The 14,627-nt window shown below is 46.1% G+C and overlaps 1 protein-coding gene across 1 annotated transcript in view; it reads right to left on the bottom strand.

The window, feature by feature from the left end:
• Window positions 1–14,627, bottom strand: part of RPS27L (ribosomal protein S27 like) — a 63,374-nt gene that overhangs the window by 26,814 nt on the left and 21,933 nt on the right. The window lies entirely within an intron of this gene.

Here is a 14,627-nt window from a genome sequence, read left to right as displayed (position 1 = left end):
GTCAAATTGCCTATTAATTTCTGCAAAACTATTTACCACGAGATGCCAGATACACGCCAAACCCCATGCTAGTCATTCAGCGAAGCATGCGAATATAAACATGGCCTCAAGACATTTAAGTCATTCATCTTTAGAAGCGCTGTATTGTGCACCGTTTTGCAGGTTTTTAGAGGTCAAAAGAGGAAACTAGTCCGGGTACCACAACGATGTCCTGTCACAGATCCCATAGCTGACTCAAAATGCAAAAGAAAAAAAAGCACGAGTATTGGCTTAATTACCTGGCACCAGATTCTGTGTGATGGCGATGGCGACGGGCCAGCAGAAGGGACAGGCCTTCCGGGTCCAGTCTGCAGGGAACGCCAGCTGTGCGTGCCACCTTACTACTCGGCAACTTCCTGTCACTTGGCTGAAGCTCCTTCTGACCGTGTGTGGGGCTGTGTACTTGACATCTTCTACCTGAAAGAACGGCTTTCGATGAATCACCCTCTCCCCACCTGCGTCCTGCAGATCACAGACCCCTGGAGACAAGCCATTGCTGGGGGAGGGTGCTGAGGGCATAAGGTTGGAGGGGGGACTGTGCACCCCACCCTGTTCTGGGGACTCACAGGCAACTCGCTAAAGGTTCTGAGGTGCTGTCCATGCAAACTCTCTGGGAACGGTGGTTCTTAGGGCTTTGCACCCTTGACATTGACACACTTTCTGCTTGTCTCACTGCCGTCTGCTTGATGCGGTGTCACCCAAGCTTTGGAGACATGAGGGGAAAATATTTTCCTTCTTTCCTTTTCCCCCTTCTTATATTTATTTAAAAAAAATTATTTACTGGGGGTCGGGCGGTAGCATGTGGCGCAAGGCACAAGGACCGGCGGAAGGATCCCGGTTCGAGCCCCCGGCTCCCCACCTGCAGGGGAGTCGCTTCACAGGCGGTGAAGCAGGTCTGCAGGTGTCTGTCTTTCTCTCCCCCCCTCTGTCTTCCCCTCCTCTCTCCATTACTCTCTGTCCTATCCAACAACGACGACATCAATAACAACAACAATGATAATAACCACAACAAGGCTACAACAACAGCAACAAAAGGAGAAAAAAATGGTCTCCAGGAGCAGTGTCTTCATGATGCAGGCACTGAGCCCCAGCAATAAAAAAGGAGGCAAAAAAATTATTTACTTAATTGTAATGAAATATAAATACAGAAAGAAAGACATACCAAAAATGACCAGAGCATTGTTCAGCTTCGGAGTGTGGTGGTGTTGGGGATTGAATCAGAAATCTTAGAGTTTTGGGTTTGCAGGTCTTCTGCAGAACTGTCGTGCTGTCTCCTCAGTCTCCCACCCAATGGTTTCTATGTGTCCAGGTTTATAGTACGTTACATAGGCAACGGTCTTATATGTGGGAGATCCCCTGAGGTCAGGATCTCACAGCTGGTCCGAGATCTAACTAGTTCTGACACTTTGTAGGCTAGAAACCCCAAGGAATAACATTTTGCTGGGAGAAGGGGTGGTGGGAGAAAGCTCCAGTAACTGAAGTCTACAGCGTCCTCTTGCAGCTAAGCGCTGTTAGTCAGGGTTGCTCCCGATTGAGGGCATAGTGCTTTTCCACAGGCTGGAGAGAGATGATGGAGTGAAATTAGTCCACCATTCAAGAAACTGGTAAACTGGTGAGAAGAGGGGAGGCAGGGACAGCACATACAGAGTCCAGGGCTGGGGCAATTAGATCCTGGGTGATCCAGAGTAATTTACTTTCTGCATGTATATACTGAGCTCAAGGAGAACGTACACCCCCCTCTCTCTATCTATCTATCTGTATCTCTCTCTCTCTCTCCCTTCTTTTTCTGGCCTGGTAGATATTGAGTCACATTCCTATGGTGTCATGAGTACAAGAGTTAACTGGTGTGCTACTGACTGTAAAGCCAGGTGTTTGTTCTAGGGCTGGTGGAATAGCTTACTTTGATAGCGCACTGCTTTGTCATGTGCAAGACCCAGGTTCAAGCCCACTCATGGCATGAAAGGAAAGTTGAATGTTGTGGTCTCTCTCTCTTTAGTTATTTAATTATTTATTATTGAATAAAGACAGAGACAAGTTGAGAGGGGAGGGGAGATAAAGACAGGGCAAGAGACAGAAAGACGCCTGCAGTCCTGCTTCACCACCTGTGAAGCTTTCCCCCTGCAGGTAGGGAACAGGGGCTTGAACCCATGTCCTCATGCACTGTAATGTGTGCACTTAATCAAGTGCACCCTCACCTGGCCTTTCTTTCTACATTAAATAAAATAAGATATAGAATAAAACAAAATAAAATAAATCCAAGTGCTCTAGATCCTGTCTTCTTAGAATCGTCTCAGGACCAAGCAGTGGCACACCTGGTTGAGCGCACATGTTGCAATGGGCAAGGACCCAGTTGTAGCCTCTGTTGTTAAAATTCGGAGGCTCCTGCAGGCCGGGCTAGCTTCACGGGCGGGTAACAGAGACGACCAGAGACATACGGCTGGGCAGGGAAGCTGTATTTATTTATTCAGGAACAACGATTCATAAACTAACCCAAACTAATCACCAAACAAAACTCTGTTGCCTCTTTCCCCCGCAGCGGCGCCAAGCACTCTCGAACTCTGAAACTCTGGAACTCTCTCGGGGTTCCTTGGGGTGGGGACAAGTGGGCCTGCGAAAACTAGCAGGACTGAACCAATTTTCTTGGCAGGGGGAGAGCTAGAACAACCCAATGTAAAGCATACAACAAGCCTCCACTCCCCACCTACAGGGGGGAAGCTTCCTGAGTAGTGAAGTAGGGCTGCAGATGTCTCTCTTTGTCTCTCCCTCCCTCTCAATTTCTCTCTGTCCTATCAACTTAAAAATCATAAATATATATTTTAAATGTCTCATACATCTTCCATTGATATTTGCCTGAAGTTCAAAAGGCAAAGATATGCTTAGGGTTCCAGTTTTTTTTCCCCACCAGTGTTATTTCCAGGGCTCGATAACTGCACGGTTCCACTGTTCCCAGCTGCCATTTTTCTTTTTGCTGGGGACAGAGAGAGAGGAGAGAGAGAGAGGGAGAGGGAGAGGGAGAGGGAGAGGGAGAGGGAGAGGGAGAGGGAGAGGGAGAGGGAGAGGGAGAGGGAGAGGGAGAGGGAGAGGGAGAGGGAGAGGAGAGGGAGAGGGAGAGAACCTACAGCACTGCTCCACCACTCATGAAGCTTCCCCCACTGGTGTGGACCAGAGATTGGAACATGGGTCCTTGCGCAATGTAGTGTGTGCTACCACCCAGCCCCTGGTTTATCTGTTTATTAACACAAGGCGGGGGTGGGATGGGGGGGGATGGACCAGAGCATCACCATGGCATTTGTGATGCTGAGAGTCAAATTCAGGACTTCATACAATGCTTTAACCATTGGACCACATCTTGGACCACTCAATTTTATTTTATTTTATTTTATCTTATTTTATTTTATTTTATTTTATTTTGACTACAGTATTGCTCAGCTTTGAAACGTGAACCTCTTTCATGCGAGCCCCGCTCACGTTCATAGACTCAGTCTTCAGTTGCTTCCCTGCTTCCTTCTGGAGCCCTTTGAGGGGATGGCAAAGCAACGAGTCCTCTGTTAGCACTGAGCTGGGTCTTCCATGGTCCCCCGACAGCACAGCCTGGCCCTGAAGCGATTAAAGAACCAAGCGATTGGCTTTCTTTTGCAACGACGAACGATTCTTGAGCGGCAGATGGCAAACACAAATGTTTTGCTCTCGAGACATATGGAAGCCTCTCGGTTTCATGAAAGCCTCAATGAATATTAAACGCGGAATGATGCCATTCATTGCCAAAATAAGACGTGGCGATCCTCCCTCCCCACCTCCCCAAACAGGCCTAATTAGGTCACAGAGAGACTGGAGCCAAGGGCGGGAAATGACTGCGGCTGGGATTTCACTAGCGGCGTTTCTTTATCTGAACTTGCATCCTGGGCCCCCAGAGAGTCGGACCAGTCTCGTTCCTGCAGAATGCTGCTCGGCTGTGACGGGTGTGTAGAAAGGCAGCTCTCACAAGCTCGTAAACAGCATTCCATCTGATTCCAGATTGACGCCTCAGTTTTTCCCAATGAGGAAGAAAGATGGGTTCCGGAGTCTCTTCTCTGATCCCTTTTCATTGATTGATTTTTATTTACTTAGTATTGGATAGAGACAGAGAGAAATTGAGAGGGGAGGGGGAGATTGAGAAGGCGAGACAGACACCTGCAGCCCTGCCTCACCACTCGTCAAGTTTTCCTCCTGTAGGAGGGGACCGGGGGCTCGAGCCTGGGTCCTTGAGCACTGTAATGTGCGCGCTTAACCAGGTGCTCGACCGCCTGGCCCCCTGATATCTCTTCATAAAAAACCCTCACTGTGGGGAGTCGGGAGGTAGCGCAGTGGGTTAAGCGTACATGGCGCAAAGCACAAAGACCCAAGTAAGGATCCAAGTTCGAGCCCCTGGCTCCCCACCTGCAAGGGAGTCGCTTCACAGGCGGTGAAGCAGGTCTGCAGGTGTCTGTCTTTCTCTCCCCCTCTCTGTCTGCCCCTCCTCTCTCCATTTCTCTCTGTCCTATCCAACAACGACATCAATAACAACAACAATAATAACTACAACAAGGGCAATAAAAGGGAATAAATAAATATAAAAACATTCAAAAAAAAAAAAAACCCTTACTGCAGGGGAACCAGGAGATGGTTCACCCTGTACGAGGAGCCAGGGTTCAATCTGGCCACCACAGAGGAGCGCCATTCGGGCAGGAAGCCTCCAGAGCTGTGGAGCTTTGGTGCTTTTCTCTCTCCCTCTCTCTTTCTGTGTCTCTTTTTCGCTCTTTATTTCTCTCCCACTCTCAATCTATTGGCAGAATAACTAAGTCACTGAAAGCAGTGGGATCATGTAGGCGAAAACCCCCAGTAAAGGGGGCCAAGAGGTAGCACACCTGGTTGAGTGCACACACATTCCCATGTGCAAGAACCTGGGTTCTAGCCCTGCTTCCCCCCTGGGGGAGGGCACACACATGACCTGCTGAGGGTTGAAACAGTGTTGCAGCTGTTTTTGTGTCTCCCTTTCTATCTCCCCCTTCCATCTCAGTTTCTATCTTTTTTTTAAATATTTATTTTATTTATTCCCTTTTGTTGCCCTTGTTGTTGTTTTATTGTTGTAGTTATTATTGTTGTCGTCATTGTTGGATAGGACAGAGAGAAATGGAGAGAGGAGGGGAAGACAGAGAGGGGGAGAGAAAGATAGACACCTGCAGACCTGCTTCACCACCTGTGAAGCGACTCCCCTGCAGGTGGGGAGCCGGGGCTTGAACCGGGATCCTTCTGCCGGTCCTTGTGCTTTGCGCCACCTGCGCTTAACCCTCTGCTCTACAGCCCGACTCCCTCAGTTTCTATCTTTATCCAATGAATAAATAGTTAAAAAATATTTTTTAAAAAGAAAGAAAGAAATACCAGTGAAAACCCTGGCAGAAAAAAAAATTAAAAAGCCCTTATCACTCGACCACAAGTTCAGTCTTGCACCATGCAATCTAGCCAGAGCTGAGCAGTGGTCTGGTCTCTCTCTCTCCCCTTCCTCATTCTGTCTCGTAATAAAACACATAACTACATCTTTAAAAATAGACTCAGAGAGCCGGCAGGTGGCTCACCGATGAAGCATACATGTTACTATGTGCAAGGGTCTGGGTTCGAGCCCTGGGCCAGCACATGAGGACGCCTGCAGTCAGGGAGATTCAGAAGCAATGGGTTGGTGCTGCAGTGTTTTCTTCCCTTCTCTCTCTCCCTCTCTGACTCTGTCTTTCACCCTCTGTATGAAAAGAAAAATTAATTAATTAATTAAATGGCCACCTGGACTGGAGTTGGTGTTTTGCAACAAAGTAAAAGACTCTGGGGTGGGGGAGCATGATGGCAGAGGAGGACCTAGTGGGGTTTGAATGGAAATGTGGAAAACTGAGAAATATTACACCTGTACAAACTATTGTATTTCATTTTACTGTTGGCTATAAACCATTAATTTCCCAATACAGAAATTAAAAAAGAAAGAAAGAAAGAAAGAAGTGGCCGTTGGAAGCAGTGGAGTTGTGCAGGCAATGAGCCCCAGCGATAACCCTGATGGAAAAATAAAATAAAAACAGTCCCTTACCTTCTTACTGCTATTATATTAGAGGGAAAATTATGTGTAAGGCCATTCGAGAAATGGTTATCCATAGTAAGGAATCTGATGGGATTTGACAAAGCTGATTATATATATTCTCGTAGCCTTGTAGATTGACAACTGTGTACATTCTAATTGCCCTTAACTGAGGACTGAAACTTTGGACTCCTTGGAAAGAGAGAAGTACTGGCAACTGAGTCATAGGGTGAATCGAATGCTCTTTAGAACAAGGAACTAGGTTACTCGGCCCCTTCCTGAGCACCACACCCAGCCAGCCTCCCTGGGACCTGCTCAGCCTCCCAGCTGAGGTAACCCCCCCATGGTTCATCAGGAGGACTAGATGCCCTAGAAGACTGGAGTCCCCCACCCCGTCTACCCACCACCCCCTCCATAGGGATCTGCTGTGGGACCCTGTATCAAATCCAGCCCTCCTCTTCTGGGAGAAAACTGAAGCACAACTAAGTGGTGTTGACCTTGTGTTTGCTAGTCAGCCAGAGGCCGACCTGTCACCCAAGGCTTCATTCTGTCCTTTCTTTCTTTCTCTTTTTTTTTGGGGGGGGGGTAATTTTTAATATTTATTTATTTTCCCTTTTGTTGTCCTTGTTGTTTTATTGTTGTAGTTACTATTGTTGTTGTTACTGATGTCGTCATTGTTGGATAGGACAGAGAGGAAGGGAAGACAGAGACAAGGAGAGAAAGACAGATACCTGCAGACCTGCTTCACCACCTGTGAAGCGACTCCCCTGCAGGTGGGTTGCCTGGGGCTCGAACAAGGATCCTTGTGCCAGTTCTTGCGCTTTGTGCCGTGTGTGCTTAACCCGCTACGCTACCACCCGACTCCCTCCATCCTCTTTCTATTCTCACATCCCAGCACAAACTTGTCAGAGCCCTGGAGAGAAGTTGACAAGTTCGAGGCTGCCAAGGTGTTTAACCCGAGTGGAGGGTTGACTACAGGGTTAGAAAAGGGATCGGGTGTCCAGGTGCTTATGCTCATTTTTGCTCTGGATCATCCCCCCTTTCCTTAAGAAACGAATGCTTCGTAAGATCCCAGGTTCAATCCCTTGGTCCCCCACCTGCAAGGAGGAAGCCTCACTGTTGGTGAAGCAGGCCTATAGATTTCTCTCTCTCTTTCCCTTTCTTTCTCTCTCTCCCTCTCCAACTCCCCCTGCCATCTCCATTTCTTTCTGTCCTATCAAGTAAAAAGATTTAAAAAGGGGTGGTGGTGGGGCTGGGCTGTGGTACACTGGGTTAAACGCACATGGTATGAAGACCCTAGCTCCCCACTTGCAGAGGGTCACTTCACAAGCCATGAAGCAGGTTTGCAGGTGTCTCTGTCTCTCCCCTCTCTATATTCCCCATTCCTCTCAATTTCGCTCTATCAAAAAAAAAAAAAAAAAGTCCCTTCTTCTTGGCTCAGCATTAATCTATCTGCTAAAGAGAATGACAAGTCAGAATGTTCCTGGAGTCAGTGCCATGGCTTTTCTAGAAATTCCAACACAACCAACCACTTAACACCTTTGATACAAATACTCATATGCACTTGACATGGGAACAAACATGTCCATTTATTTTTATTTTTATTGTCTTTATTTCTTTATTGTGGAATTAATGTTTATATTCGACAGTAAATACAATAGTTTGTACATGCATAACATTTCCCAGTTTTCCATAAAACAATACTACCCCTCTAGGTCCTCTGCCATCCTTCTTGGAAACATGTCCATTTATTACTTCCTTGGCTTTATCTCCTTTAATCATATATCTTTTTCTTTTTTTAATTTATTTCTTTATTGGGGAATTACTATATCTTTTTCAATTACATATATATATATATATATATTACCTTTTTTAAAATTCTTTATTGAGGAATTAATGTTTTACATTCAATAGTAAATACAATAGTTTGTACATGCATAACATTCCCCAGTTTCCCATTTAACAATACAACCCCCACTATGTCATTTATCATCCTTCATGGATCTGTATTCTCCCCACCCACCCACCCCAGAGTCTTTTACTTTGGTGCAATACGCCAATTCCAGTTCAGGTTCTACTTGTGTTTTCTTTTCTTTCTTTTTTTATTTATTTCTTTATTGGGGAATTAATGTTTTACATTCAACAGTAAATACAATAGTTTGTACATGCATAACATTCCCCAGCTTCCCATTTAACAATACAACCCCCACTATGTCATTTATCATCCTTCATGGACCTGTATTCTCCCCACCCACCCACCCCAGAGTCTTTTACTTTGGTGTAATACTCCAATTCCATTTCAGGTTCGACTTGTGTTTTCTTTTCTAATCTTGTTTTTCAACTTCGGCCTGAGAGTGAGATCATCCCATATTCATTCTTCTATTTCTGACTTATTTCACTCAACATGATTTTTTCAAGGTCCATCCAAGATCATCTGAAAACGGTGAAGTCACCATTTTTTACAGCTAAGTAGTATTCCATTGTGTATATATACCACAACTTGCTTAGCCACTCATCTGTTGTTGGACCCCTGGGTTGCTTCCAGGTTTTGGCTATTACAAATTGTGCTGCCAAGAACATATGTGTACACAGATCTTTTTGGATGGATGTGTTGGGTTCCTTAGGATATATCCCCAGGAGGGGAATTGCAGGGTCATAGGGTAGGTCCATTTCTAGCCTTCTGAGAGTTCTCCAGACTGTTCTCCACAGAGGATGGACCCATTGACATTCCCACCAGCAGTATAGGAGGGTTCCTTTGACCCCACACCCTCTCCAGCATTTGCTGCTGTTACCTTTTCTGATGTCTGACATTCTCACAGGAGTGAAGTGATATCTCATTGTTGTCTTGATTTGCATTTCTCTGACAATCAGAGACTTGGAGCATTTTTTCATGTGTTTCTTGGCCTTTTGGATCTCTTCTGTGGTGAATATTCTGTCCATGTCCTCCCCCCATTTTTGGATGGGGTTATTTGTTGTCTTGTTGTTGAGTCTGGCAAGCTCTTTATATATGTTGGTTATTAAACTCTTGTCAGATGTATGGCATGTAAAGATCTTCTCCCATTCTGTGAGGGGTCTCTTGGTTTGGGTAGTGGTTTCTTTTGCTGTGAAGAAGCTTTTTAATTTGATGTAGTCCCATAGGTTTATACTTGCTTTAGTCTTCTTTGTAATTGGATTCATTTCATTGAAAATGTCTTTAAAATTTATGTGGAAAAGAGTCCTGCCAATATTTTCATCTAAGTATTTGATAGTTTGTGGTCTAGCATCCAAGTCCTTGATCCACTTGGAATTTACTTTTGTATTTGGTGAAATACAGTGGTTCAGTTTCATTCTTCTGCATGTTTCAACCCATTGTTTCCAACACCATTTGTTGAAGAGACTCTGCTTTCCCCATGTAATAGTCTGGGCCCCTTTGTCAAAGATTAGATGTCCATAGGTGTGGGGGCTTCGATGACATATTTTAATGTATTTATTAGATAGAGACAGAGAGAAATTGAGATGGAATGAAGAAGAGAGAGGGGGGAGAGAGAGAGAGACACCTGCAGCACTGCTTCACCACTCACAAAGCTTCCCCCCTTCAGGTGGGGACTGGGGCTTGATCATGGGTCCTTGTGCGTGATGGTATGTGCTCAAACAAGTACCACCGCACAACCTCTATTCTTTCTCTCTTAGTGCAATACAAGGACTTAGCACATGCATGACACCTCCCCATGCCATTATTTTCTTATTCCTTATTTTAGAGAAAGAGAGGTAGAAGAAAGCAGAGACAGAGGAGAGAGAGAAACCACCACATCACTCTACCACCCATGGAACTGCCCAGTGCTGTCCATGGTGCTCCCATGCGGTACCAGGGCTTGAACCCAGGTCTCTCAGATCTTAAGTCATGTGCTCTCCTGGCTGATTTATCTCCTGACCCCTGTATTCTCTATTTTCAACAGAACCCTGTGACTTAGAGTGAAACTGCCCACTTCCCCGCTGAAGCCAGATGACCTGGACCATTATCTTGGATTTCCACGAGGCCACTCAGAATTCAGAAAGCTTCTGCGATGTTTATTTGTACCCTTAATAAGGAAGCATCTCTGCATTTGAATTTGGAAGCTAGATGCCCCAGGAGTTTCAGGAAGGTATTTTGTAACCAGAAGGGGCAAACCTGTTGAAAGAAACACCTTGAAGGCTTTGAGGAAGCAGGCACCTGGAAACAGAGAGAGATGGGGGCTGGGTGGTAGCGCAGTGGGTTAAGCGCACGTGGCGCAAAGCATAAGGACCAGTGTAAGGATCCCTGTTCGAGCCCCAGGCTCCCCACTTGTAGGGGAGTCACTTCACAGGCGGTGAAGAAGGTCTTCAGGTGTCTTTCTCACCCCCTCTCTTTCTCCCCTCCTCTCTGTCGGGAAATTGTGAGTATGTGGTTGAGCTTGGCAGGGCTTGACTTGAGGGGACATCCATCCTCTAGTCTTATCAGACTTACTGTCTACATAATCATTGTTTTGCCTGAAAGATCCCCACCCATGCCATTCCTTTGATCTATCTTCTTTCTACCCTCAAGACCCTCCCTGCCTCCAGGGTATTATTAATCTGACCAGTTAAAACCCTGGCAACAGTTGCTAAGGAAGTTCCTGCCTTTCCATCCCCTTTTGCCTTTTTCCACCCCTAGCCATTTTCATTTCCGACTTGCCACTTCCGGATCCGAGTCTGTTCCTGAGTCATCTCTCTCGTGTTGCTGAGTGAGTAGCAGCCCAGGCTGGCTCCGGTTGCATTCTCTCTAACCCAGAGAGTACGCACCTGTGAAGAGGCACGCCCATGCTAGCCCGGCACCTCTCTCAATTTTTCTTTGTCCTATCCAACAACAAGGACAACAATAATAGTAACAACAACACCAATAAACAAAAAGGTCAACAAAAGGGGGAAAAAAATGGCTTCCAGGAGCAGTGGATTTGTAGTACAGGCACCGAGCCCAGCAATAACACTGGAGGCACAAAAAAGAAAAAAAGAAACAGCGAGAGACAGAGAGAGAACAGAAGCCAGGTTCCAGGTAGGTCCTTTGAGCTGCTGGATTAAACCTCACCTGTCATGAGTTCTCTAATTCCTTGAGCATGTGGTTACATAGATGTTTTTGTTACTGAAGCTATTTGGAGTGCTTCTGTGTACTCCAGAAGTTTTCTAGTACTGGCTCTGGTACTGAGTGTGAGTTTCAGCCTGTCTTGATCTTGCCAGGGAATCAGAATCCATTTTAAAACTGGTCCCATAAGGTTTCCTTCAGTCATTGAAGCTTACAAGAAACTGCACTCAGCACCCACTACATGTGACCTACTGGAAAGATAATCCATGCCTGGGCTCATGAGAGGAGCTTACTTCACTCTCATATTTATTTTCAGAAACTTTATTATTGAAGAAAGAATACAAGAGGAAGTAGAATGATTTCCTCCCAAGTCACCTTTTAGTAGAAAAAACTATCTGGAGAGATCATAAGGTAGGATAAGTCTCTTGCCATGTGCACAGCGCAGGATTAAACCCTGGCACTCGGTGGAAGTGCCATGGAAGCAGGGGAAAGTCTCTCTCGCGCTGAATGAAAAGGTTGTCTTGGGAGAGTTGGTGTCATGCAGGTGCAAGGCTCCAGTTCCACAGTAAATAATAAGTAAGATGTTGGGAGTTGGGTGGTAGTGCAGCGGGTTAAGTGCACGTGGTGCAAAGCGCAAGGACCTGTGTAAGGATCCGGGTTCGAGCCCCCGGCTCCCCACCTGTAGAAGAGTCTCTTCACAGGTGGTGAAGCAGGTCTGCAGGTGCCTTTCTCTCCCCCTCTCTGTCTTCCCCTCCTCTCTACATTTCTTTCTGTCCTGTACAACAATGATGACATCAGTAATAACAACAATAATAACTACAAAGAAAAACAACAAGGGCAACAAAAGGGAATATAAATAAATAAATATTAAAAAAATAAATAAATATGTAAAATGTTGAGCTCTGCTCTCCAGGAAGTTAGGCTCTACCCCCTCCTTCTGTGGACTGGGCCCTCCCAGAAATGGAGCGACCCATAGAGCTACAACTCCGTGAGCCTAGGAGATTGAGTGGTTACCTCTGACCTGGAAACTCTCCCTGAAGAGTTCTCCCTTCATCTGGGCCTTGGCTGTGGCTCTTGCCCATGTTCTAGGGTCCTGTGCTGCAGCTGGACCTACATTCGGCCATGTTCATTAGCCCAGGCCTGGGGGAAGGGTGGAGTGGGCTGAGTGTCCTCTCCTGACTCCTTGGGAACTAGGTTTGCAGAGGTTTGTTAGTCAAGTTGACAGTGAATTTCCAATTTTATTTGCTTATTTATTTTTATGTCATCATGCCATTATTATTTCACCCTGGCACTGCACGGGATGCTCTCCTGCTGTGGTCTTTCTCCCTCTCTCCCCCTTCCCTCTCTCCGAATGAAAAAGCAGTCCAGGAGCAGTGAAATCACATGTGAACACGTTTCTGGCTCTGTCAATTAAAAAAATAAATAAGTAAGAAAAAAAAAAAAACAAATCAGTTTGGCAAAGGCATGTGATCATTCATATGGGAAATCTAGCCAATCAGAATGTATACCCCAATAATCAGAACGGACACCTAGCCAATTCAATTTGGAAGTCTGGCCAGACTGAAGCCAAAGTCAACCAATCAGGGTGGGAGTCTGACAAAGCGTAAATTCCAAATGAGCCAATCAGAATGAGTCTGGCTAAGAAGAATTCCAAATCGGCCAATCAGGGTTGGGGATTGACCTACCTGATTTCAAATCCATCCAATCAGATCGGACACCTGGCCCATCGGTATCATCACTGCAGGTACCAGTCAAATTGCTTGCCTGCCACTTCTCTTTTGAATGAGCTGGGGGGTGACTGAGCGCAGAGATCAGGCCCGAGCTCTTTGTGTTTCCAGGTGGCCTGGCTGAGGCGTCAGTGCGAGCCTAATGAGTATTTGTCAGAGCGGACATCATTCACTCCGTGCTTCTTTAGGGAAACATCAGTGGGTGGAAAGAGTACAGTTTGTTCTTCTCCAATGAAGATAACTTCAGAATTACCCCCCAGTGGTAGGCCACTAAATAAATAGCGTGCTTTTGGATGACACACAACTAATAAGGGACACTGGTATTTTTTGAGGGCTTGTCATTCAATGTGATCTTGACAAGCTTGGGAAAATAATATATCATCACTCTAGTTTCTTAAACGCAGCAGTGAATAGTGCACTTAGAGGATGAGTAACACATAAATACAGGTGAAGTGCAAGCAGAGAGGTGTCGGTGAGGTCAAACGTAGCTAGGTCTGCCAGCAAATGAAAAAGGGAAGGTCGGGCTGGGGACACAGCAAGATGGTTCTGCAGACGACTTTCATGCCTCTGAGGCTCTGAGGTCCCAGGCTCAATTCCCTGCACCTCCATTAACCAGAGCTGAGCAGTGCTCTGGTCTTACTTTCTGTATCTCTGTATTTCTGTACCTCTCTCTCTCTCTGGGGCTCAGAGGGTAGCTCACCAGGCAAAGTATTTACCTTCTGTGTATGAGGTCCTTGGTTCAAGCCCTGGCACCTCATGGGAACAGCACCAACAGTTCCTAGAGTAGGTCCAAAGATGATGGAGCAGTGCTGCAGTCTCTCTCCCCCCCCCCTCCTCCTTCTGAGGGTAGAAGAATGAGAAAATTCACCCGTGAAAGGCTTCTGAGCAGTGGTATTGCCCATACAAGAGGCCTTGGTAACATATATATCTGTCAGGCAGTGGTACACCTGGGAAAAAGCATACATTATTATCAATTATTATGCACAAGGACCCAGGTTCAAGCCTCTGGTTTCCATCTGCAGGGACAAAGTTCCATGAGTGGTGGAACAGTGCTACAGGTGTCTCTCTCTCTCCCACCTCTCTCCCTTCTTAGTGCTTTCAGTCTCTATAAGAAAAAAGTAGGAGGAGGAGGAGTGTGGGGGGAGGGGAGGAGGAGGAGAAGAAGAAGAAGGAGAAGCAGAAGCCACCAGGAATGCTAGAATTGACATATGGGTCCTGAACCCCAGTAATAACCCTGGTGGCAAAAATAAAAGTAAATCAAATCAATACCTAGACCACACTTAAGGCATCAAGGTGAACGCACTCAGGATAGGACGATGTCCTTTGCCTAAAGAGCTCACGTTTTCAAGGACAAGAGAAAGAAGTGTGCAAACAATCAGACAACAGAGCGAGCACTTATTCAATGGCTGAGTCATCAGTCCATGAAAGAAGCACCATGAAGGACATCTTTGTAGCCCACAGCTGTGCTCAACAGATGGCCGAGCCCCAGCACCCAGGAGAGGTGGGACAGATGTGTTCACACTGACGTGTGTGGCTGTGCTGTCTGTCCCTTGCTCATCAGAGCTGTGCCTGGGAATGGGTTCATGTAGGATGCATTTAAAGGGAGGGGCAGACCAGATCTTTGCTGATACTATCTTTGCCAACTGGTCGAACTTAATTTAAGCAACTAAGCAAGGGGATGTTTTTGCACTCAAATGTAAGGAAGCAAATTTGGACTGGCTAGAAAGTGCGTGGA

This window comes from Erinaceus europaeus, chromosome 16, assembly GCF_950295315.1.
Source record: "Erinaceus europaeus chromosome 16, mEriEur2.1, whole genome shotgun sequence".
Taxonomy (NCBI): domain Eukaryota; kingdom Metazoa; phylum Chordata; class Mammalia; order Eulipotyphla; family Erinaceidae; genus Erinaceus; species Erinaceus europaeus.
The sequence above is the reverse complement of the archived record's forward strand: the minus strand, read 5'-3'. Positions and strand labels throughout refer to the sequence as shown.